The 24,235-nt window shown below is 42.0% G+C and overlaps 1 pseudogene; it reads left to right on the top strand.

The window, feature by feature from the left end:
- The window catches only part of LOC115074738, a 64,999-nt pseudogene that overhangs the window by 23,228 nt on the left and 17,536 nt on the right, over positions 1–24,235 (top strand).

Genomic DNA, 24,235 nt, shown 5'->3' with positions numbered 1-24,235 from the left:
TCGACATGCGCCAAATACAGTTTTTCCCACACACATCCCTAGCATCTATCTGTTAATCTCATGCAAAAGCAAATAGTAGGGAGCTGACATTTCTGAAGCAAACAGCTTAAAATGTTATAACAATACCTTTTAAATGTTATTTTATCTTTACTTCGAGAAGAGGCAAAGGACCATCACTCTAGTTTTGAGCCCCATAAAAAAAAATTCTTATGGAGAACAATTATCCAATCAGTGAAATACTACCAACAACTGTTAACTTCAAACCAAAGGCAGATCGAAAAATCTTCCTATATAGTTGTTAATTGAAAAAATATTTCAAATGGAATACATATCCCACACTGTGATTAAATAAATATCAGTTTTAAAGATAGGGCATCAGACGGTCAGCTAAGAACATTGCAACTTTCCACTTTCAATAGCCTCATGCCTGACCATAATTGTTTGCCCAAAAAAGCTTTTTTTGCCTTTGATTTTACATACATGGTGTTATATAGACAATAATGATTCATATATCAAAAAGTTATTATCAAAAGCTTCATAATAGTCCCAAAAAAGAAAACAGCTCATTGTTTTTAATCGTTTCTATAGGAGTGCAGAACTTTAAATTCATTTACATATAATTCCGACATCAGTGTTTCACGTCAGTGCTGCATCAGGGAACCTGTTTTGTTTTTTTTTGTTTGTTTTTTTTAATTTCAGGTCTGCAGGTCTTAGTAGCCATGCTCAATTTTCAAAGGGAAACTAAGTATATAGTTTCTCTTTGACAATTAGGTTCAAGGTCCAGGTATACAAAATACTTGAGGGTTTGGCACTTGGGCAGGCTGCTTGGAAATTGCTCCTGTAATTGTCAGCAGCAGAAAGGTTTCACAGCAGGAATTTACTTGCCTCGGCCTGTGTTGGCATTTTGATATAATATACAGTACGAAGGAAGGGGTAATTTTAAAAGCCATTTCCACTGGTAAAAAAAAAACCCAAAAAAACAAGCAGTGCTTTACCCACAGATGGGCTTTTAAAACATTATCCTTTCCTGAGTGGGGGTAAACTTAACATGAGTAGAGACGCTGCATACAGTAGGGGGAGGTGTTCCCATGGACGTTAACTTTTAAAAGTCCATACAAAGTAGCAGATGTAAATGCGTGCAGGTAGTTTTCCTAGGTAATTTTTGAAGTGAAAAGACATGTATAAAATTAGCAAATTGCACTTATGTGGGCAGGTAGAAAATTGGGATCATTTTGTACCTGCCTTCATTGATGCAAAGTGGATTCTTACTACAGCAATGTTTATAAGTTGATTTTGTTATATCATAGAGGATTTGTTATATTGTTTTATTGCTATATTACACTGCTTTGTAGCCTTGCTGGAATGTTTAACTCCTATTTTCAAATAGGTGGTTTCCTGATTACTCAGAGAATGCCAGATGTGTTCAAGCTACAGATCCTCCAGCATATAATTATTTCTACCTTCTACCTGGAACAGTATTTCTTGGTGGATATGAGGCCTCTTTTGACAGTGGATATAGTATAGGACAAGCAGGACAAAAATCAGACTTATCTGAAAAGGCATTTAAGTATAGAATGGTGAGTTAATAGTCCCAAGCTCTTCCAAAGGTTGGTAAATCCTCGGGTCCACAGTTATAAGTTCCATAAGACAAACAGCAAAAACTATTTTATAGCTTATCAACTGATACCAGGTATTACTGGACTTTTTTTGGGACAATTTTCAAAGTACCTGTCTGCAAGCGGCATCAGCAATTTGAAAATGTCCCATCTCTAATATGCTGGATATTTTCTGAAGTTGAACTTCTCATTTCATGCAGAGCGAATGTAAGAGTATTTGACACCCTAGGCGAAGCTTCAGTCATGCATCGCTGCCCCCACTTAGCTCTTGGCGGCAGGTCCAACAAAGTGCTCCCTCCTGCCGGTGAAGCGGCTGCAGCACAGCGTTCCCTTTGCTGGTGCTGGCTCCAGCGGAGCATTCTTCAGTGCCTTGCACTGGGTGGCTTTTGCTGCCCTTTCAGATTTTGGCACTTCAGGCAACTGCCTCATATGCCTGACGGAAGCACCGGCCCTGATTTCAGGATTCCTAATTAACAATTTGCTGTGCCGTTTCTAAAATAAGATAGTTTATCATTCCTCATAAAGTAGATCAGATTAGAATTCATATCAAGGACCAAATTAAATAGTGAATCATATAGGGGCAGATTTTAAAAGCCCATGCGCGCCGGGCCTATTTTCAAAAGGCCCGGCGGCGCACATAAAGCCCCGGGAAGCGCGTAAGTCCCGGGGCTTGAAAAAAGGGACGGGGTATGGGTGGTCTGGGGCGGGGCCGGAGCCTCCAGGCACAGCGAGCATTTGGCGCTGTGGCCAGGATCGCGGGCCGGCCATTGGCTGGCAGGCGGAACTCTTAAAATAAAGGTTGGGGGGGGGGGGGGGTTAGGTAGGGCTGGGGGGCGGGTTAGGGAGGGGAAGGTGTGGGGGGGGGCAGAAGGAACGGGGAAAGCCATTGGGGCTCCCCTAGGGCTCGGCGCACGCAAGGTGCACTAGTGTGCACCCCCTTGCGTGCGCCGACCCTGGATTTTATAACATGCGCGTGGCTGCGCATGCATGTTATAAAATCGGGTGTAAATTTGTTGTGCGTCGGGTTGCGCGCACAAATGTACGCCCACGTGTATGTCTTAAAATCCGGCCCATAATGATTAAAAAAAAAAAAAAAAGCAAAAAACAAAGGCCAAAAGAATGACGTACCTGTATACTATCACTACTCCGCTTTGAATGTTTGTTTTTAAACAACTTCAAAACAATTTTTCATGTTACAGTCTATTTGCTAATTATTTTCAGTTGAAACATTCTTTTAAATCTAACTTCTTGTGTGTTCATAAACTCTGGACAGGTTCTCACAGTTAGCACCAACTAGTTCCATCTGTATGTCAATCACCAGGAAAGATGTAATCATAACGCACATCCAAAATGTCTTATTTTTCAAAAAACATTTGTACCTACAGTAAATCTTATTAAAGCCGCACATCGTCAACACAAGACTGTTTTTTGCTTATTGGCTGCATTAGGAAAAAACTTCTGTCACATGATATTCTTGGTAGCTGAGCCCAGTACAAGCGTACATATATTAATTCTTTCACAGCAGTAACTACCACCAAAAAAATAATTAAAGAACCTTTTTTTTTTTTACCACAATACTTATCAGCAACAGATAATTCCATTCCAGCTCCCCAGTTTTTCTTTTGCAATTTTACAAAGCTGACTCCCAATGGAGAAACAAAGCAGCAACCCTGAGCTCAGGTTTTTGTTTTTTTTTTGTTTTTACTATTTAAAACCTGTCATCTGATTTTGTACCACCAATCAGGGTCCCTGTGCTAACACAGCCAATCAGTTAAAAAGTTCCAATCCTCAATTTAATGCCTACGAAACCTCAAACGTAGGTACAGTCTATAAAAAGGATTGCTACTCAGTTTCAATGTTTAAACCCTCGGGTATAAAGTTTCTTTATGCAGTAACACAGGGACCACATCGTATGTCAGGACTCTGGCCTCTTTTTTTTTTTGCTTCCTTTTTGAAAGCAACAATGCCTGTTCCTGCCAAAATGAAACTTTGCTCAGTAGCGCCATAGGAGACCAAGCCTTACTCGGCCAAGGAAGAGGAACTGTCTGAGCTACTGTGCTGAAGAGCTTTCAGTTTGGAAATACAATGTATTTTAAGTTGCATTAACTAGAAAACATGAAAATTGGCCTTTGAAGCTCTGGCCATCAAGAAGGCAGAGTGAAATTCTGGAGAGACATCCAATGCAAGCGGATAGGTTCGGACAGGAGATCAGTGCCTGTGGTGATAAAGCATTATTTGGCGCTGCTCTGGGAGACATTTGACTCCCTCTCTTCTCAAGATCATGATCAACCAGGCCACCTATTAAATATGGCTTCAACAGCACCTGCTGGTGCTTTGACCAGAAAGAACAATCGAGCTCCTCCTAAATTTACCTAAGACCAGAATTTTTTAAGATGAAGCACAACAGGTCAAAGCAGACATGACATACATTAAGCATATTCATTATATCGCTGGGAACTGGTAACATATTCACTGGATAATACAAATCACTGCATGCAAGAACTGTAAATGACAATTACAAACTCTTACATTTAAAATGTATAACTGCCACAGCAGAATCCGGGCCAGACAGGCCTGTAAGTTTTGAGGCAAAAGGGTCTAATTGCAGCAGGCATCAATGAAACTGTGCCAGCAGTGTGAAATGCTGAAAATGTCTCTCTCCACAGGTGTTGATTCTTTTTTTTCCCATCACTGGAATCTGCCAATTTCTTTTGGACCTGGACCCTGATTGGTGGAGAGGTCAGTATTTTGCAGTTCCCAGCAACAGACAGCCTTATAGCCAGCAGTAAAAATGTTCAAACGCTGTTTTTCTACAAAGAATGGTCTTGCGGGTTCCTCTTTCTTACCACACTAGGGAGGTAATTTTCAAAAGGACTTACGCATGTAAAAGAACTTTTGAAAATGACTAACTTGTTACATGCTTAACTCCTTTGAAAATTACCTTCTGAGGTCGTTCCCTCCAATCTGAAGCAAATATTTAATTTTGCTATAAAAGGCATTGCTGCTTTAATAATTTTGAGTGGCTTCCTCTTGTGAGCCATAACTTTCTATCGCGTAGCCTGAGGATTTTGACACTTCAGAACGGAGAATTGCACAGTCCAGAGAGAGATCCTATTCCACAAACATTTTTCCTGCACAAACAGAATAGCCAACCCCCCCCCCCTTACTTCATCTTCCTTAGAAATCGCAGAATCTAGGCAGATAGCCCCATTTACAGTAGGAAAATTACACAACCTTCCAAAAATGCAAATGTGGAAACTGGAGCATCATATCTTACGCTGGAGATGGAAAACAGAGCTCTGGGCTCTTCATTTGTTTTTCTAAGCTGTTTTAGCAGGAGGAGGATTAGAGATCATCCGAAACCCGGAAAAAAGATTTATGTATGCCCTTCCAACTAAAAACATCTCAATCAATTAAAATCAACGCTTGTTAATAAACAAAAAACACTTTGCATCTGGGCTTGGAAATTGTATCAACATGATGCAAATTATGAATTATAAACACCTCAGAAATGGAAACACCGACAGCAGTACTGTTGGCCTCCACAATAATACAATCGATAGGGAAAGAAATCAAACATTACAGAAGGTAAAGAATTACAGTTAATAACTAGCTGGAAGTATGATAATTATATATAAAATAATTGATAAAGACAGGTAAATAAAAAGGAAGTAATTATATTCAGGAATGGGGGTCAGGTGACACCATTACAAGCTTCAAGTCCAAGCATGAATGTTTTATTATGCTAGTGCAACCCTGTGTTTTAATTACTCTCTTCTAATATTCACAGACCCTGATGGATACAGATGAATCACTGGAAGTACTGATTTTCTCCTAGGTCTTCAACTCAGTCCTAGAGGAGTGCTTAGCCTGTCTGGTTTTCAGGATTTTCACAATGAATGTGCAGGAGACATATTTGCATGTGATTGATGTCACTGTGATGAAATATGCATTTCCTCTGGTCTAGCTACAGACCAGCTTTAACAGTATTATATCACTACAATTATAGAGGGTTTTATTCAATAAAATGTTTATTTCCCAATGGTAAAATACAATAGAAGGTAATTAGCACAGGGTTCAAAATCATACTAGTAATTACTTTATGGTGAATCAGACATTTTCCCACCAAATTAAAGGCATCCTGATGGACTTGCTGCTAGCCTCTTCAGTGGCATGCCTTTATGTTGCCAGATTTTAGGTGCATTACATATACCCTTCAGACTTTATGATCAATATTCCATTTTGGAAGCGCTACATTAATGATCTGTTTATTATTTGGAATTTTTGTGTGTGAAATGTATGCTGAATCGCTGTTCCTTGTCATTTTTTGCTAATAAATGTAAGCATTTATATTGAGTACACTGTATAATAATCAGAGGAAATTGATATAAAATACTTAACAAAGGGTTCTATTTGTATTATTACTTTTTAAATAAAGCACAGGAGCTGTAACTTTTAAAGAGGCACACACGTGCGTGCATTCGTCAGCCCCCACCCAAGGACGCAGCCATTTGATAACATATGCATATATATGCACACATGTTATAAAAGAGCCTGAATTTTAAGTGGACGCACACTTGTGCGTGCAAATCCCACTTCTACCGCATAAGTGGGGGAATTTTTAAAAGACATGCGCACTGACATCATTGCCCGTTTTCCCAGGTCATTTCCCAGTTAAGAGAGAGGTCTTCAAACCCCCCCTAGTCTAATAGCCCCCCCTTCCCTCTGTTAGCCCCGACCCTTAAAACCCCACTGATCTGTTTTAGTTTTTTTCATTTTATGATTTACAATCATCCACAGCAGAAGGAAAGTTACGCAGCAGGTGATTCCGGCACGCACCTGTGCGTGTAAATATTTCCGCACGGATTTCAATGTGAAATCCAGGAATGGCCATGCCCTGCCCAGACCCTGCCCACTCCCACTTTTCATTTGTGCGCACAGCGAGAGATACATGCACATTCGGGTGGCTTTTAAAATCCTGCTTGGCGCTCGCTGGGCCAACATATTTGCGTATCTCCCGGTTTTGGCACGCATCGAGCTTTTAAAATTCACCTTATAATATGAAAACTCAATCAGTAAACAAGCAAAATCTTCCAAAAGTATAATCCATCATAAAACTGGAAAATGTTTTAAAGATTATTTATAATCCACCGTATCCAAAGTTCTGCACGGAGTACAAAGAAACAAATAATTTAGATACACAATCCACTACTGTAGGGCCCTTAAAACAATTCTTTTTTTTTTATCTTGTTACCGGTATGATTAGCTAGAACTTTTATTGTCTTAGCAGAGACTGATAGGGTCAAATTGTCGCAAAAAGTCAAAGATTGATCTCCTTAACCTCAAGCCTGCTGCCCAAAAGCCTGGATGAATAGAAAGGCTTTTAGGTGTTTCCCAAATGTAATCAAACGAACTTCTGCTCTTAGATGCTCCGGTATAGAGTTCCAAAGAAGTGGACCCGTTCTTGAAAAGGTTCTTCCTTAAGTTTCAGCAAGGTGGACCAATCTCATAGTAAGAGTATCCAATAAGCTCTTGTCTGAGGACTGCAATGAACATGAGAGTCTATAGATTTTTAACAGGGTGCTAAACTATTCAGGTGCATTGCAGCCAAAGGCTTTATGAATTAAGGTCAAGACCCTGGGGACAGTGAAATCTTGCCAGCCCCCAAGGCCCAAAGGGGGGGTACCACGACAGAGCCATTAGCAAAGAATGGAATATTGTGCTGGAACTACTGCCGCTGGTAGGAGTGAGCACTGGGCTGGAGCTGCCGCCAGTAGGTAAATAGGTGGAGGAGGGGGTACATGCCTGACTGAAGATTTGCCTAGGATGCCAAATAATCTTGTACCAGCCCTGGCATGGTGATCAGCAGATGCCTGTATGACAATTTTACAGTTATAAAAAGCTCATTTGGACAATTATTTGATGACTGAATATGGGAGGAATAAATTGTTTTTTACCTTCTAAATAAGTATCAAGGCGAACTAGATACAATAACCAGTTATCTCTGGCAATGTAAATGTATCATATAAACAATTATTGATAAATAATGTACAGGTCCATAAACAATTATCAACCAGATAGCCTTGGATGTCTATACTTCTTAATTCTGGGAGTCAGCAGCAGGGAATGGACATTCCTATCTGCATCTAAATGATCCAGATTGGCCACTTTTGGAGACAGGATACTGGGCTTGATGGATCATTGGTCTGACTCAGCATGACACATCTTATGTACTTAACATTGATATTTTATATGTTCCTTGACAGATGATGTACTTGGGCTCAGGTGTTTGCTATGCTGGTGCATTGGCTGGATTGTCTAGTCAAGACACCTCCCAACTTCGGAATGCCCTGGATATGATAAAAGTAGCTGTTGGTTTGGCTGCAGTACTGGGATCACCGAAACCTTCGCCAGAACTGTTATCTCAGACGTCTGCTGCTATGGTCATGGGTGGTACTATAGATATCTATAACAGTGTATGATATAAAACATACTCCTTCTTCAATGACTGCCTGGGCAACTCAACAGTCACGTCTTTAGTTTGTATATTGGATGAGAAACATTGCATTTTTAAATGCTTTTTTGATATTTCCAACAGGTGGCGCTCTTGACTGAGTACATTTTTGATCTGTGATCATTTAATAACTTCAGTTTTATTATTCTTTAATGACTCATATTTGAACACATTTTTGTTTTTAGCAGCTCAATGAATCATTATCGGCTAGCAAGAGAAATTCAAAGGAGCTGTTATTAAGATTAAATGGAACAGTGATTAACTTATATGCAATGAACAAAAAAAATGTTTTGTTTTTTTAATTCTTAACCATGTTTACTGTGATCTGGGAGTACATTTTATGTTTTTACATTTTTGCTTTTAGAAGCAAGAGAAAATAATTGAAAACACCATTCCATTTAAAGTGGAATGATACAAGATAATGGCTTACTGGGAGATTGCAAATAACTTCCATGACAATAGTGTATATTTATTTAGATTCAAGGCAACAATTGTAGGCTATTAGGTTACAGGCATTTGAAATATATTATATTATATTATAATTCAAAGTTTTATGCTTGCCTTTTCTTTCTTCAAAAATTAATGTAAAAATAGCTGCACAGATTGCAGTTAGTAATTTTGGTACTGTAAATAAATTAATCATCTAGAACATTTTAGGAAAAACTATAAAGTAATTATAGATTTGGTTGATCTCTATAGATAGCAATGTTGACTTGCCAAACCAGTAGGACAGTTAAAAGATATGGAGAGAGATTTAGTTGAAGATATCCATAGGACAGTAATGAAAAGCAAATGTGTTGCTGGTTGGAGATTTAATATTGATTGGAATATCCTATTTGCAGAGACACTTAGACTCAGTGGCAGTACTGAACCTTGCCATACCGTGGGACTTGGGCTCAATTTCTAAGTCAGGTTTTTTGCTCTTCGGGTTAGCTGGGGATACTGTGGACATAGCGCTCACATCCCATCAAGGAGGAGGGGGCAGGGGAGAGTGAGTCATAATCATTGTACAACAGTGAAACCTAGTAGCCGGATTTATGACCCATGATCTTAGGGTTCTGGATGGAACCCTGATACATCGCTCCTGGCCAAGGATTGTTGCTACAATGAACGTTGGGAGGGGATATAATATAGGGGAAAAATTCCAAGGTAGTTGCGAATGAAGGCTGATGGCAACAAAACCCAGTCTTGGCTCTTATTGAGTTGGAAGCCAAAAGGAATAGAACAAAACTGTTATCTTAAAGAAAACAAAAAGAAGCAGGGAGATCATGAACTCCCTTCAAGGGACGCTCATCAGGCAAAAGTTATCAGATCTCCTGATGAAGGGGCAAATACCTCTGGACCTGGTTCTTACAGCTAGGGATATGCATTCATTTTTAACAAATGCAAAACATGCAATGAATGAGGCCATTTTCGATTTTTTTTTTTTCCAAATGGAATGAAGCAAAAATAGCCTCCTATGAAACAACCCTAAAATGTTCTCATATTTTCATATTCATTGTATTAAAAAGAATGTGCCTCTGGGACAGGCCTCGGCACCTGGTCCCAGCACCAAGGTTTGGTTCCAGTACTGAGGCCTAGGCCTGGCCCTGAGGCCTGGTACAAGCTCCAAAGCTAGCACCTAGGTCCAGATTCAGAGAGAGAGCCTACCCTGAGGCTTGGTCCTGGTGCTAAGGCCTGGCCTTGGCACCGAGCCCCAGGCCTGAAGCCCAGTCCTGGCATTGAGGCCTAGGCCCAGGCCTCCAGAGGTCTTTGTCGTGTCCTAGTGCTTGGAAAATGAAACTGTTAGCATGGAGGATGGTGCTAGAGTGATGTGGTACCTTCCTCTGGAGTTACTGTGTTCCCTTCCTCAGAGGTGGACAATGTCATTTTGATGTATAACCATAGAAATGTATGGCACTGGATACACTGCTGGAAGGTGCTGAAGTGATGTCACTCTGGTGCCATTCTTTAAGCAGACTGTCATTTTTCAAGTATTGAGACATGAAGAAGACTTCTGGAGGCCCAGGCCTTAGGTCTAAGTGTCGGGCCTCTATGCCAGGCCTCAGCATTGGATCCTGGGCCATTTTTTAGCCTAGGATTGCCCGGCCAGGGCTGCCAGAGACCTGGGGGGGGGGAGAGGGGTTATTTATTTATTTAGCCATTTTATATTCTGTCGTTCCAAATGAAGATTACAACATGACATATATCTTATAGATCGACATGTACATTGATTTAATGTGAACAGATAGCATACATATTACAGAATGACACATACATTGGCTAATGTACTCAGAGGTGATGTGGATCTACAGGGAAGTTCTAGCACATTAAACTCAAGGTGTCGGGGGGGGGGGGGGCGGGGTAAAAAGATTGGAGATTTATAAGGTGTTATGTTCTTAATGAAATTGTTCTTGTAGGAACATGCTTATTTCTAGTTTAATGGTTTTTTGTTTCCAGTTTGGCAAATGAATTGAGCTGAACAAAAATTAAATGAGCCAAATCCAAACAGAAAAGAATCCCTGAAATTAAAAAAAAAAAGAAACAAACTGAAACTTTTGCGGCTGCACATCCCTCCTTCCAGATGAGAAAGATGTTTCTAATGTCAAAGCAGATCATCACCTGAACGCCACTGTTTACTAGACAATGTGATTTAATCTAAGATAGAGAGGGGATTACAGAAAGCTCTGACCTCAGAGTACCTTAGGAAAATGCTGGCAGGGTAGAAAGACTTTAGTGCTAAAATATTTAGGTTAGGAGGTACATAAAAGTAGGAGAAAAAGAGATCATTGTGCCTTTCAAAAGAAAAGGCTAAAGATTAGCATTACAAAGGTACAAGGAATCTCAGAAAGAGGACAGGAATAATATCTGGGGAAATGAATTGGGGGGGGGGGGGGGGGCAGGAAAGGCACAAACACAGGAAAAAAATAATTCAGTAAGAAAAAAAAAAAGGTGTTGATACTTTTTTCAGATGTGTCAATGAAAGGAGATAGTGAAGAACTAGGATTGCAAGAGTGAAAAGGAAGAATGTATGGTAGCTGGCCAAGTAAAAGCAAAAAATATTGGAAAAAAACCCCTTGGGTTCAATATTTACCAAAGGAGGAAATGGAGAAGAACCACTTATAGTTGTGGTGAGTGCATCTGACGATTTACAGAGCAGAGTCTTTGTATACTGCTAGAAAAAGTGAAAGTGGACATGGCATTGGGGCCAGATGGTATACATCCTAGGATAGGATAAACACAAAAATAGATGCCTGGATCTTTTTCAATTGTTTATTCAAACAGAGACGTGTTCACAATTCGCCCGACTCAGGCCGAGTCGGGCGAATTGTGAACACGTCTCTGTTTGAATAAACAATTGAAAAAGATCCAGGCATCTATTTTTGTGTTTATCCTAACGGCTATCATAGATCGCCTTCCTCTTTGCTTTCTTGGTACATCCTAGGATAGTAAAGGATCTTGGAGAAGTTCTGGCAGCTCCATTAGCAATTCTTTTTATGCACTCTTTGAAGAAAGAAGTGATATCATCATAACCCTGGAGATGGGTAGGTGTAGTCCCTCATAACATAGGGGGAAAAATGGTAACAAAAGGCCAGTTAGAGTCTGATATTAGTGATGAGAAAATGAATGGGGTCACAACTAAAGGAAAGAGAAGTATCTTTGTTAGAATTCAGCTTCCTTCCCAGGCTCCTCGGTGGTGGACGTTCACAGTGCGGCAGGGAGCTGCCATTGGCGCTCTGACACATGTGATACTAGGACCTAGCAAAGAGACACTTAGGGCATGCGTACGCATCGGTGTGCACGATTCGGCGCACGTTGGTAGGAGAGTTAGGTATTTGCCCCGATGATGTCACACGCTCAAGACCTCTTAGCCTGCCTGGACTTGGATTCGTTGCCTTAACAAGAAGCTTTCCTGGTTCCTACTCCTTCTGGTTCCAGTTTTCTGTCTTGCTCAGGCCTTTCAACTCCGCTTCAATCCTCAGCCTTGTTTCAAGCCATCAGTCTTCTCCTTGCCTGGCTTCAGCTGCAAGCCTGGTCTTTGTATAGACTTTTGGACTCAGTCGTAGTCTGGCCCATGCTAAGACTTGCTCACCGCCATTGGTGTGGGTCTCAGGATTCTGCCTTTGAGGCTGCGTCACAGCAAGAGGGGCTCATGCATACGCAGTTCCTTACGATCTTAAATTCAATGAGTTGCAGGATACAAGGCAATATGCTTATAATAGGAGAATATAAGTCAAAACACAAATCTAATCAATTTCTTTGTAGGGGTGTCTAAAGTCAGGGTGGTCCTCCGAAACTTCCAGGTGTCACTTATCCTCTACCTGTTAAGGCACAGCATCACAAGAGAGAAAGAAATGGCTGTTGGGTAGATATAGGGAGGGGTGGTAGAGAAAGAGAGGAAGTTGGGTGGGTGAGGAGTTGTGCTGGGCACTTGATGGTGGGGTGGAGAGGACGCAAGAGGATTTTGGGCAGGTAGAGGGTGGAGATGTAGAGAGAGAGAGGATGCTGGGAACTACAAAAAGGGCAAAGAGTTTGGGGTTATGCTGATGTGCAGAGCAAGAAGTGAACTGGAGAAAGAGGAGGATGTTGTGGAAAACATAAGAACCTAAGAAATTACCATACTGAGTCAGACCAAGGGTTCATCAAGCCCAGGATCCTGTTTCCAATAGAGGCCAAACCAGGCTACAAGAACCTGGCAATTACCCAAACACTAAGAAGATCCCATGCTACTGATGCCAGTAATAGCAGTGGCTATTCCCAAAGTAAACTTGATTAATAGCGGTTAATGGACTTCTCCTCCAATAAATTATCCAAACCTTTTTTAAATCCAGCTCAATAACTGCACTAACCACGTCCTCTGGCAGCAAATTCCAGAGCTTAAATGTATGTGATTGAAAAATAATTTTCTCCTTTTAGTTTTAAATGTGCCCCATGCTAACTTCATGGAGTGCCCCCTAGTCCTTCTATTATCCGAAAGAGTAAATAACCGATTCACATCTACCCGTTGTAGACCACTCATGATTTTAAACATCTCTATCATATCCCCCCTCAGTTGTCTCTTCTTGAAGTTGAACAGCCCTAACCTCTTCAGCTTTTCCTCATAGGAGAGCTGCTCCATCCCCTTTATCATTTTGGTCAATCTTCTCTACTGCAACTATATATTTTTTAGAATGCGGCAACCAGAATTGTACACAGTATTCCAGGTGCGGTCTCACCATGAAGCGATACAGAGGTATTATGACATTTTCTGTTTTATTAACCATTCCCTTCCTAATAATTCCTAACATTCTGTTTGCTTTTTTGACTGCCACAGTACAATGAGCTGACGATTTCAATGTGTTATCCACTATGATGCCTAGATCTTTTTCCTGGGTGGTAGCTCTTAATTTGGAACTTAGCATTGTGTAACTTCAGCAAGGGTTATTTTTCCCTATATGCAACAACTTGCACTTGTCCACATTTAAATTTCATCTACCAGTTAAATGCTCAATCTTTCAGTCTCTACTGCAATTTATCACAATCCACTTGTGATTTAACTGCTCTGAATAATTTTGTATCATTTCCAAATCTGATTACCTCACTCTTTATATCTTGCTAGATCATTTATAAATATATTGAAAAGCACCGGTCCAAGTACAGATCCTTGAGGCACTCCACTGTTTACCCTTTTCCACTGAGAAAATTGACCATTTAATCCTACTCTCTGTTTCCTGTCTTTTAACCAGTTTGTAATTCACGAAAGGACATCGCCTCCTATCCCATGACTTTTTAGTTTTCTTAGAAGACTCTCATGAGGGACTTTGTCAAATGCCTTCTGAAAATCCAAATACACTACATCTACTGACTCACCTTTATCCATGTTTATTAACCCCTTCAAAAAAATGAAGCAGATTTGTGAGGCAAGACTTCCCTTGGGTAAAGCCATGCTGACTGTGGCCCATTAAATGGAGGGAGAAGAAGAGAGGAGACATGCTGGACAGACAGACAGAGAGAAGGGATATTAAGCCATGTGAAAAGGAGCAAAGGGAGGAGAATGCAGGAGTTGGCAAAGGGTGGAAGAGTGAGAGATGGATGCTGAGCCGGGTAAGAGTGAGAGATCTTGCACCTGAGCTGTTTCCAATATATAGGTGTGTAAGGGGAAGGGTGTGAGATTGAAGGTTCACCAAAGGCACCTAATACCCTTTCACCAGCCTTGACTAAAGTATTAGGTTGGGGGAATTAACTAAATGTGATTATATTAAGATTTTGTAAAGCTTCTGACCCTGAATCCTATAGGCTGCTCACCAGTAAACTGAGCAATCCAGGGGCGGACTCCCAAGCGAAAGCGGATGGATGACGAGACAACAGAGAATAGTGATGATTTCAGTGAAGCAAACAGTGCGACAGAGCAGTCTCCAGGGTGCATAGGGAGAAGAAAAACCAATAGAAAAGAAGAAGTTACTAATCAGGGAAGTGATTGCATCGTGGGTCACTTCTGGAAAATGTGTTCAGGCAGCGGCATTTCTCTTTTGATGCTGCCTGCTTCCCCGACACCCCGTTCCCCCAGCTTCACCACTGGGGATTTCCCCTGGTGGGCAGAAGGAGAGCTCGCTTTCAGCGTCTGCCTCCTCTGCCAGCTGGCTTCAGTCCCTGCGGTTTGAACTACATGGGGGTCCCGGAGGCCCTGCAGTTCAAACCACAGGACTGAAGCTAGTTGGTAGAGGGGACAGATGTTGGGAAGCAGCAGCACAGAGCACAGCCTCCTGCTGCCCGCCAGGGGGACACAGAGGGATTCCCTTAAGGAGGGGATGTCATGAGATCGCTATAAAAAGCAGCACTAAACTTTTTGTGCTGAATTGTTTGTTGTTGTTTTTTTTTCCCTAACACTATAAATTTTTACTTTAATTCTGATGTAATAAACAAATGAGATACAAAGCACACACAGTTAAAATTGGAAGTAAAAAAAAAAAATTGTACTAAAATGGAAGTAAAGTTTTCTCTCGGGTTAATTTTATTTCCATTTTAACTTCAATAGTCAGAGATGGAAATTTAACTCGTACCTCTAAACACTGAATAAAAAATATTGGGGGCTTTCTGGATCCAGTCCCAAGTGACCTTTTGTTTAGCCTCGTCCCTGTCTCCTTGTCTATTCTGTTGCTCTAGGGTAACCTTGTCAGATCCTCCGTTTTGTGTTTTTCTCTGCTAACTAAATTTGTTCTTTGAGGGGGTACAGCCTAAAACAACCAACGTCCAGCTTCCTGCCCCACAAGTTGGCCTCCAGACAATGTATGATCTGAATCTCTCATTGAGGATCCTTTCCCCTCTCACAGATAAGATGTGCAATATCTGAAACCCCTTCTTCCAGGAGCTGTGGGGGGAGAGAGAGGGTGGCAGGAAGAAGAGGCCACCAGTCTGGGAAAGTCCCAGCAAGGCTGAAAAAATTAGCAGGCTCCGGCTGTGAAGGTGATTAAACCCCGACTGAAGAGGTGTAAGTCAGAGTTTCACATTTGGCAATTTGCATATTACAACCCCCTTATTACTGATGAATTTCTGAAATATCACTTCATAAACGAATATTGGCATAAGTCCTAAATTGTAAAACTTTGTCTAAAAGAGAGATTTGTGTTGGAAATGAATTGGAAGGCAGTCATATCAAACAAATGGATCCTCACCCCGAAATCATGGTGTGTGTGTGTGTGGGGGGGCTACACGATTGGGTATCTGGTTTACAGAAGAGAAAGAAAAGGCCAGACAGGATTATGGGATAACAATAAGCGCAAGTTCTTCTATCCTGCTTGGGTCTCGGCCTTGTGGCTGAGAGAAGTTGGTTCCTCCAGGATGGTAAAAGTGAATCATTGAGCATGGGCTTTGCTGAGCTGGAATTACTAAACGATGAGTAAGCCAATAGCCTAAATGAGCTATAAATCCGAGTAAAGGAAGCCCCGCCCACCAAGGAGGCTGTGCAGAAGCAAAGTTGTGCCCTCCAGGAGAATGTGGACCCCAGTAGCTGATTGGGAGGGGGAATTGGGTCTCCCGGGAGGACGTAGACTCCAGAAACTGATTGGGAGGTAACGTTAGGTCCCCCAGAAAGGTTCAAATGCCAGCGGCAGATTGGGAAGTGGGGTTGGTTCTCTCAGGAGGGCTTGAACCCTGCAGTGGATCGAGAGGTGGAGTTTTGTTTTCCGGGAGGGACTGTGCCCATCAGTATTTAATCCCCCTTCCTTTGTGATGTGTCATCCCTCCTGCGTTCAGTAGCTGAGTGTAACGATTCTACTGTTTCAAATGTTTCTAATTGGGTGTCACTAGATGTTTGCACGAAGGGGGATAGTTACGAGGAATGCTCTCCTTCCTAATGGGGCATCTTACCAGGACTAAAGGGAATTACAGCCCACTCAAACAATCCATCAAGGGTAGAGGAGGAAGACAGAGATTTAAATAATAAATCAGATGGAATCACTGTATTTAACTAACATTCAAAATTCAATGTATTTAAAGCAATTATTAAAAGAGCTCTCTGCTAAAACATATATGATAAACAGGTGACAATCCTATTTTCCTTTCAATTAAAGGTTATGGTACCCCAAAGCTAGCTGTTAACAGAAATTCTATCAGATAAGTTTAACTTTCTTTAAATTTATTTACTGGCAATTGGAATGCTTACTCTGATAACACTAACTCTCTTATTACTCCTTTAAGAACTGACTCTTTGTGAACACTTTATATCTTTCAGGGGTGTGGAAGCTTAGTTTCCTTTCCGGTGTCCCAGGTAAGTGAAAAAATGTTTGTCTGTTTCTTTTCTTTTCTCTCCTTCCTCTTGTGTTCGTCCTAATTTTATGTTGTCATTGTTCTATTTTCTTTTCTTTCTCTTTATGAGCACTGTGTATCATTTTATTCTTCTTTTGATTTTAATTGTATTTCTTTGGTGTGTGTTACTTCTTAAGAGTGCACTCTTGATGCTCACTTACTAATATTTGTAGTGGTGTGTGCACACACTTAACTCTTGTCTCCCTGGCTGGCATTGCTGGTTGAAGTTGAGATGCACAGACTGGAGCTCTTGTCCAATGATGTTTCCCTTCTTCACCCTACTACCTATCCTTTAATAAAATAAAAAAGAGAGGCTGCCTCCCTACTACCATTCAATCTTACGCAGACTAGTATTGCGTGCTCCCTCAGTATGTGTCTTAATGGTGGCTTGGTGCTACTGTATTGCTATTTTTCAAAAGAAATAATGATTAATTTAGCCCTAGGAGAAAGGGACAGTACATTCACCCACCCAGTATTATAGCTTGGAACTGTTTCCCCTAGACTTGTGGGTGTGGGTGGCCTGGGCAGAGCTGTTACTTTATTTCCTTCTTACAGCAACTTTAGCATTCACTGGGTGAAAGAGGGGAAATATACTTTATCTCTCAACCAATAAGCACCTAAGCAAAGCAGATTAAGGTGAATGGGCTTTGGCTATGTATGCCTACTTGATCTTTGGACAAGTTATCTCATCTCACAAGTATATAATTTCGCAGTCTTTCTCTTGCTCATTTAAGCTGCTTCAAGTCACCGATTTACAGCATCAGGATTACTATTAACTACTCTACCCTCAACCTTCCCTTGATTGGATACAGTGCTTTCACACGGCTCATTCACTCCCAGTCATACATTTTTACTATTCTATTTACTATTAGCACTTTTAAAGGCCTTGGAGTGGAACACTGAGTCAGTACTTCCTATCTGCTCAAGTTCAGCCTTTGCTCTCCTTCAGGTTCCTGTCTCTGGCTTTCTGTAATTCCCAGATCGTTGCTCATGATGACATCACCGCACAAGTGCCCTGGGTTGGTTAGTAAGTGTGGAAAATGCTCTCTGCGGACCCCTCTCCCTATTTCCCCCCACTAGAATCTGAGTTGTGGAATTTTTAAACTCATTGTCGTTTTTATTTTTCCCTAGGCTTCTTTGCTTTACCCTACAGTAGTGATGCTGCACCTGCCTCTTCACGGGTCACCAGGGAAGCCACTGCTGTGCGGCCATGGTAACGGCTTTTCTGTATCCCCTCGTTGCCATGCTCGTCCTTATTTGCTGAAGATGCTTTGGGCGCAACCAATGTTTATAGGGGTGGTGCCCATTTATTCAAACTAGGAAAATGTTTTCCCTAGTGGCAAAAATATTTCCCTCTTTCACCCATTTTCCCTTAAGCTGCTAAAAACCTTAAAAGAGTGGGAAAGACTTTTGCTGGTATTTGCATTTTTCTTTTAAAAACTATTTTTCTGACAATTCTTCTAAAAGCTGGGTCAGGATTCTTAGGTCCTCCTCTAGTGTCCACCATCAGTGTTTTAAGGGTTTTTTTAACACCAAAGTTGGCCTGGTTTCAGTCAGGGCAAACATCGCTTTTAAAATTGGCTCTGGAGCTGGGGAGGTGGGATCAGTCAGGTGGCCAGGGTCCCCTTACCTGGCCACCACCTTTCTTTTGTTTTAATTAAGTCTAATTTGTCTTACTTTAATTAAAATTAGTGGCCCTCCCTCAGAGATCGCAAGTACCCCACTGATGTCACCTGCCTAGCCCTCATCTGGGCAATGGGGCTTCCCCAAGACCTTGACGCCAATTGCCACATTTTTATATTAAAACCACAGTGATGCAATAGATGGGAACTTACTTCCAATGACCTGGCATTTCGTGGAGACAGCTGCCCAGTCAGCTGTTTTCCGAGGCCCCGGCATCAGTTGTTTGCTCTCTCTTCCCAGCTCGGATTGAGAATGGGAGGAGGAAGCTGGCAGCAATTGTGATCACCGCTGACTACTGCCAGCCAGCTGTTTCCTCCCACTCAGCTGACTCTTCTCCTTCATGGCCCCCCTCTCTCATTGCAGCCTAGCCTCTGATGGGGAGGGAGGGCAGGGGTGGCAGACCAACGCTGCACTGCCTGATCCGGCCCCCCCTCCATCAGCTATTCCGGTATCGCTCTCTTTCTCATCACAGGTTACCGCCACTGACCTTGGCCTCTCCCACTCTTGTCCCACGATTGTCGTGGCTCACTAACTCCCCCGCCTCCTTTCAGTCGCTGCATCGCTCAGGTCATGGCCTACGCTGTTCCATTGCTTCCACAGCCAGGATCCAGCCGCCCGCATCACGGACTTCCCTCTGCACTGTTTTCTTTCACGGCGTGGTGGGGGGGGGGGGGGGGGCTGGTCACCAGTGCTGAGAGCAGATGCTGCCTAGCTGTACTCACTCTGTGCTGGCCTACTCCACAAGCCATGTCTTCCCAGCTCTCATGCTCTGGCAGCCTCCCCCTGAAGCCAGGTAATCCACATTTTCTTTATTTCTTTCTTGTTTTCTATTACAAGTAAATTGGAAGTGGAGCAGAGGAGACAGCAGCATCAATCTGGACACTATGGATCCCCTCACCCCTTATGACTCGCAGTACCCACCCAGTGGCCCAGTTGCATTTCTTCACACGGGTGAGACATGGGGTATAGTGGGAAAGGCAAAGGAGGGGCAGGGATGAATTACATTAGATCAAAGGCAATATCAGAAGGTTTTTTTTTATATGGTGGTAGTTTGTGGGGGGCTAAATGTGCCAGTTGATATCAGGTAGAAATGTATATAATTGTGCAATCAAGTAAAAGTCGTACATACTTGTAAATGCTGCCAGCCTTCTTTCTAGTCCCATCTGTGCTTGGGGTGAATGGAGGGAAATCCCACTCCACTAACACCTTCTTCTCCAGGTGGAGGCGCCAGATGCCAAGCACACGAGGACCAACATAGTCTGGCCAAGAGGGGCTCCCACTAGGACTGACGCTGCAAGCTAATCGCTCATGGGGGCATTACAGTTCCATTAACAGTCCTAGCCCCAGTATATCTAAAATCCTCTTTATACAAGGTTTTGAGCCTTGTAGGAGATAAACGGGTCTCTCTCTTACCAGGAGCAAGTAATACCTCAGAAGATGCGGTGGTTTTTTGGCAGCTGCCCTAAGCCCCTCCCCTTGATTCCTTAACCACTGCATTACACTGAATCCATTTCCAGCCAGGTCAGTGGTCCTCAGGTGGACTATGATATCAATTTCAGAATCTCTCTTTTTCTGCTCCTGTGATACTAAGAACGTGTTTTGTTTTCTTGTTAATATTACAGGGATTCTGAAGCTGATGTAATAGACTTCTTTTGGACCACTGACCAAGCCAGACACTTAGCTGGTGTAATACACAGGGGCAATATGAGGTAACTACATGCCCCTCCTTATTGGCAATTTTCCACCTTTTATTCCCCTTGCCAAAATGCCAACCGTCTTTCAATGAAATAGACAAAAACAAATCTTCAGAACTTATAAAGTTTGCCTTCAATCACTCTGTTTCCTGAATTATTTTCCTAGTCTGGTTGAGAACTGGAAACTGGATAAGTACATATCTCTGGCGATCTAATTTCTCATTTGCATTTTGAAGACTATGGATAATTCTAAGAGTTATCTGTGCAAAACTGGAAATGTGAAACTTTTAACTGCAGAGGGCTTACGGATTTCAAGTTGCCAAGAATAATAGAATTCCTGCCACGAAGGCCTGAAAAACCATAAAAGGTTATTTAGCGAGAGCTGGAAGGTAGAAAGGTCCTCGTCCTGAGCAGGAGGACAGACCCTTTGCGAAGCACACAAGCAGAGTCCCTGGGACCAGTTTTACTAAACGCTTTCAACTGGTGGCTGTAGGCCTGGGGGAGGAAAAAGAGGGACACGGACCCCACAGATTCTCTTTTGCTTCCCACGATTAGTTTTGTAAATGAACTTCTTGTTGCCCTGCTCCTGCCAAATTCCAGCTCTAAGGTTGATTTACTAAAGGGGCCTTCCTGCATTTTGGCTCATTAATAATGCACGCTGGTAAATAGGCTTAATTCACTGTAATGTACGTCCCATTAAAAGCAGCCGTTAAAGTGCTAGGGTGGACATGTTTTAGCACGGCTCGGTAAACGCGTTCCTATAACTGAGAGTAGGGGAAACTGCTGCTGCAAACTATTTTTCAGTTTCTGAATAGAGTTTATCCCCACACATATAAACAAATGGGAGGATCCAGTGGCCTGAGTGCTGCCAGGTCCTGCACCCAGGCAACGCTTTGAGTTTGATCCCCCATGCCCTGTCCCTTTAAATCGGCAGTGCCATCGACGTGTGCTGCATTTTGTTTCCACAGAAAAGTATGCTGTGAGCTGCCCTGTGCTGATGCCCTCCAGACTTAAGGCCCTAGTCAATAAATATTTTCTTTTCATGGGCAGAAAAATCAAAGGAAAGTCTTTTTATAGTAAGGCCCTTAGAATCAAACAGCAAGATCCAAAGAGAGTCCATTTATTCTCCTAACTTTCATGGATGGAGGCTATGAACAGCAGAATGATTTGGGATCCTCTGAATAACAGACTCTTATCTTCCTGCTGTTGGAAATGCCCACTGGCATATTCCTGAGTCTGTCTGGGGATAAGGAAGAGGAAAGGACCGGGCTCTGTGTGGGCCAAAAAAAAAGTGCTTTGTTTAGCATTGTGTGTTCCAGTTCAGTGGGACATGAATTTGTGGAGATTTAAGAGGCCTTCTTTTGAAGTTAGAGAAAATTATTTAGGATCTTCAGTTAAAAAGAAGTTTTTTCACCTTTTCTTCACTTTTTGGTTTGGGAATTGGTGTATTTCTCATCTGATTCCCTCAACTCTAGAAAGTCTGTACTCACATAGCAAAAGCTTTGGAGAAGGTGGAGATACTTATTCAGCATCTGGAGGAAGTAGGAGAGAGAAGTCGGGGCACCAGCTTATACCCATCCAGTATACATCAGAGAGAGTCAAGGAGGTACCTAACTGGTACAAAAAGAGAATTAGGTGTGGAAATAAAGAAACGGATCCAACTAGAACTTCAGTCTTACTCGGGTACCATTTTCAGGGAGCTCTGTGTGCATTGTACAGACTCCTGATAGTCCCTAAATTCCAGCTGGAATAGCTGGTAGTGGCCCTAAATTTAAAAAAAGAAACAAGGGCAACCCTAGCAACAGGAAGGCGGGACCACACAATTGCTGATTCCAGTATATATTTCTGGATTGTCGATTTATCAAAGAAAAAGTGTATTCTGTGTCCGATCCATTTTATTGAATAAGTGCTTCGGTAAATGCTTTATGTTAGAAAACCAGTCGGGTGTCTCTCTGGGGATTGACTCCCTTTAATGCCTTGGACTCTGGCGGATATCTTCTCCCGATGCAGAACCCTCTGAATGGGACTTGGAGAGTGGATTGGGACTATACGTGTGACTTAAGCCCCAATATCTTTTGTGACTGACCTCGTGAATCTTCAAATATTCCCCAAATTCAGGGTTGCAGTAGCAAAGTAACGTATGCACAGACATTACTATGCTCTCGTTTCTCATCACCTCCTAGGCTAACCCTGTTTCCCTTCCACTCAAATGTATCCTTCAACGCAGCAAGAAATTGTCTAGATCTCAAGCATTCTGTGCAGTTGTGAACAGAATAGCTTGCTTGGCTCTCTACACAGGAAGGACGTCTGACTTATGTCTATGGTTAAAAACCTTAAACCTTTTTCCTCTGAATGACCCCTTCATCTAGTGCTAAAAAGCTGTCATTAGATATTTCCCAGGTCCTGGTTTGATGTAAAACATATCTACCATACTCCAAACCACACACAAAACTTGGCGAGTCATATTCTGCTCCCACTTGCTAAGGCTATGTCACTAACTTTCATTAAACTTGAGAGGAGGAAAAATACCCTTTTAGGATAGCTTAATTTATGTGCAAAACAAAAATCTTCTGTAATTTAAAAACTCCTGGGCACCCCAGGGTTACAATGAAATGCTACATGTTAGATACAGGTGAAGAAGATGCAAAATGAGAGAGAACATGAAAGAATTAGAAGGTTTTTTTTCTTTTCTTTTAAAATAGGTTGGGCTGGCCCTGTGACTCTGTGGCAAGTGCTGTGCACTGTCACACGGAAGGACCTGGATTACAATCCTGGGCCAGGCTTCTGCTCCCTGGGCCAGTCCGTGATGGGGATATTGCAGAGGCCTCTCAGCCATTACTCAACAGTTACACCTGGTCAGCAGACTTAGGGCTCACGTTGGCCGGGTCACTGCACTGGGTGGCCTGACGTGCAGGTGGGGATATAGCAATAGGAGAAAACACTTTGGATAAATTTGAATGAAGGCTCATGGCGCCATGGTCCAGCAGAGGCTAATTCAGATTGAGCTGGAAGCTGCCAGGGAAAACATGAGAGAGAAATATGCTCTTGGGTGAATAGATACCTCCAGCAGGTGTCCAGGAGTGATATTTATACAAAGCTGATCAGTTCTTTAGCAAGTTTTTCGTCATCGCACCAGCTGGCTCTTACTTAATATGAAATGGTGGCCTTTTTGTCAACAGTGAGTTTTAAGAGGTCCTCAGTTTGGGACCTCTGAGATTCTTGGATCTCTAAGTAGGCCAGTTAGATGAGTGTCACAGTGGAAAATGTTTTTAAGTTAGGATAAGAATGCTGTTTCTACATGCTACGTCTTACAATGTTGCAATTATTCTGTCTGGAATCTAGGGCAATTTTAGATTTGCACCAGGAACCTAGCTAGAATAAAACTGCAAAGCTTCCTGTTTTATGATGGATAAAAAAATGTTTTTAAGTTTAGATGAAGAAAAACATTGCATGTTGTCTTCTACAAAATGGAGACATAAGGGATATGTGACTTGAGGCCTAAGATGGCTGATCAGAGATTCATGGCCTTAAGATCTAAGGTGATTGGTAGAGGGGCATGCATTGGCATTATGATGTAAAGTGAGAAATAAATAGATGATTGGGTTGGGAATGGTGCACCAGATCCATGATTGGTTAGGGGCATAGCAACTGAACATTAGAATATGATGCAAGGAAATGCGTAAGGACATTGCATGATGTTGATTGGTTTTGATGTTTATTCAATGAAATGTATGATTTATATAACTGATTGTAAGTGCTTGGAGATTCAGAACATCTTTAGGGATTGCCATTAGCTCTCTTTGGATATCTTTCACAATAAAATAGGAAAAAGGGAAGCTGTGGTCTGATGTGAAATTTGGTTTTTTTTATTATTTTAATTTGGACATAGCCCATAATCATTAGCTGTACTCCTGGAATAACTGGTACAGGGGGCCTTTGCCCTTAAAAAGGGCCCAGTTTGGAAA

This window comes from Rhinatrema bivittatum, chromosome 13 (assembly GCF_901001135.1).
Source record: "Rhinatrema bivittatum chromosome 13, aRhiBiv1.1, whole genome shotgun sequence".
Classification (NCBI taxonomy): Eukaryota; Metazoa; Chordata; class Amphibia; order Gymnophiona; family Rhinatrematidae; genus Rhinatrema; species Rhinatrema bivittatum.
This window is presented reverse-complemented; position numbering and strand designations above follow the sequence as displayed.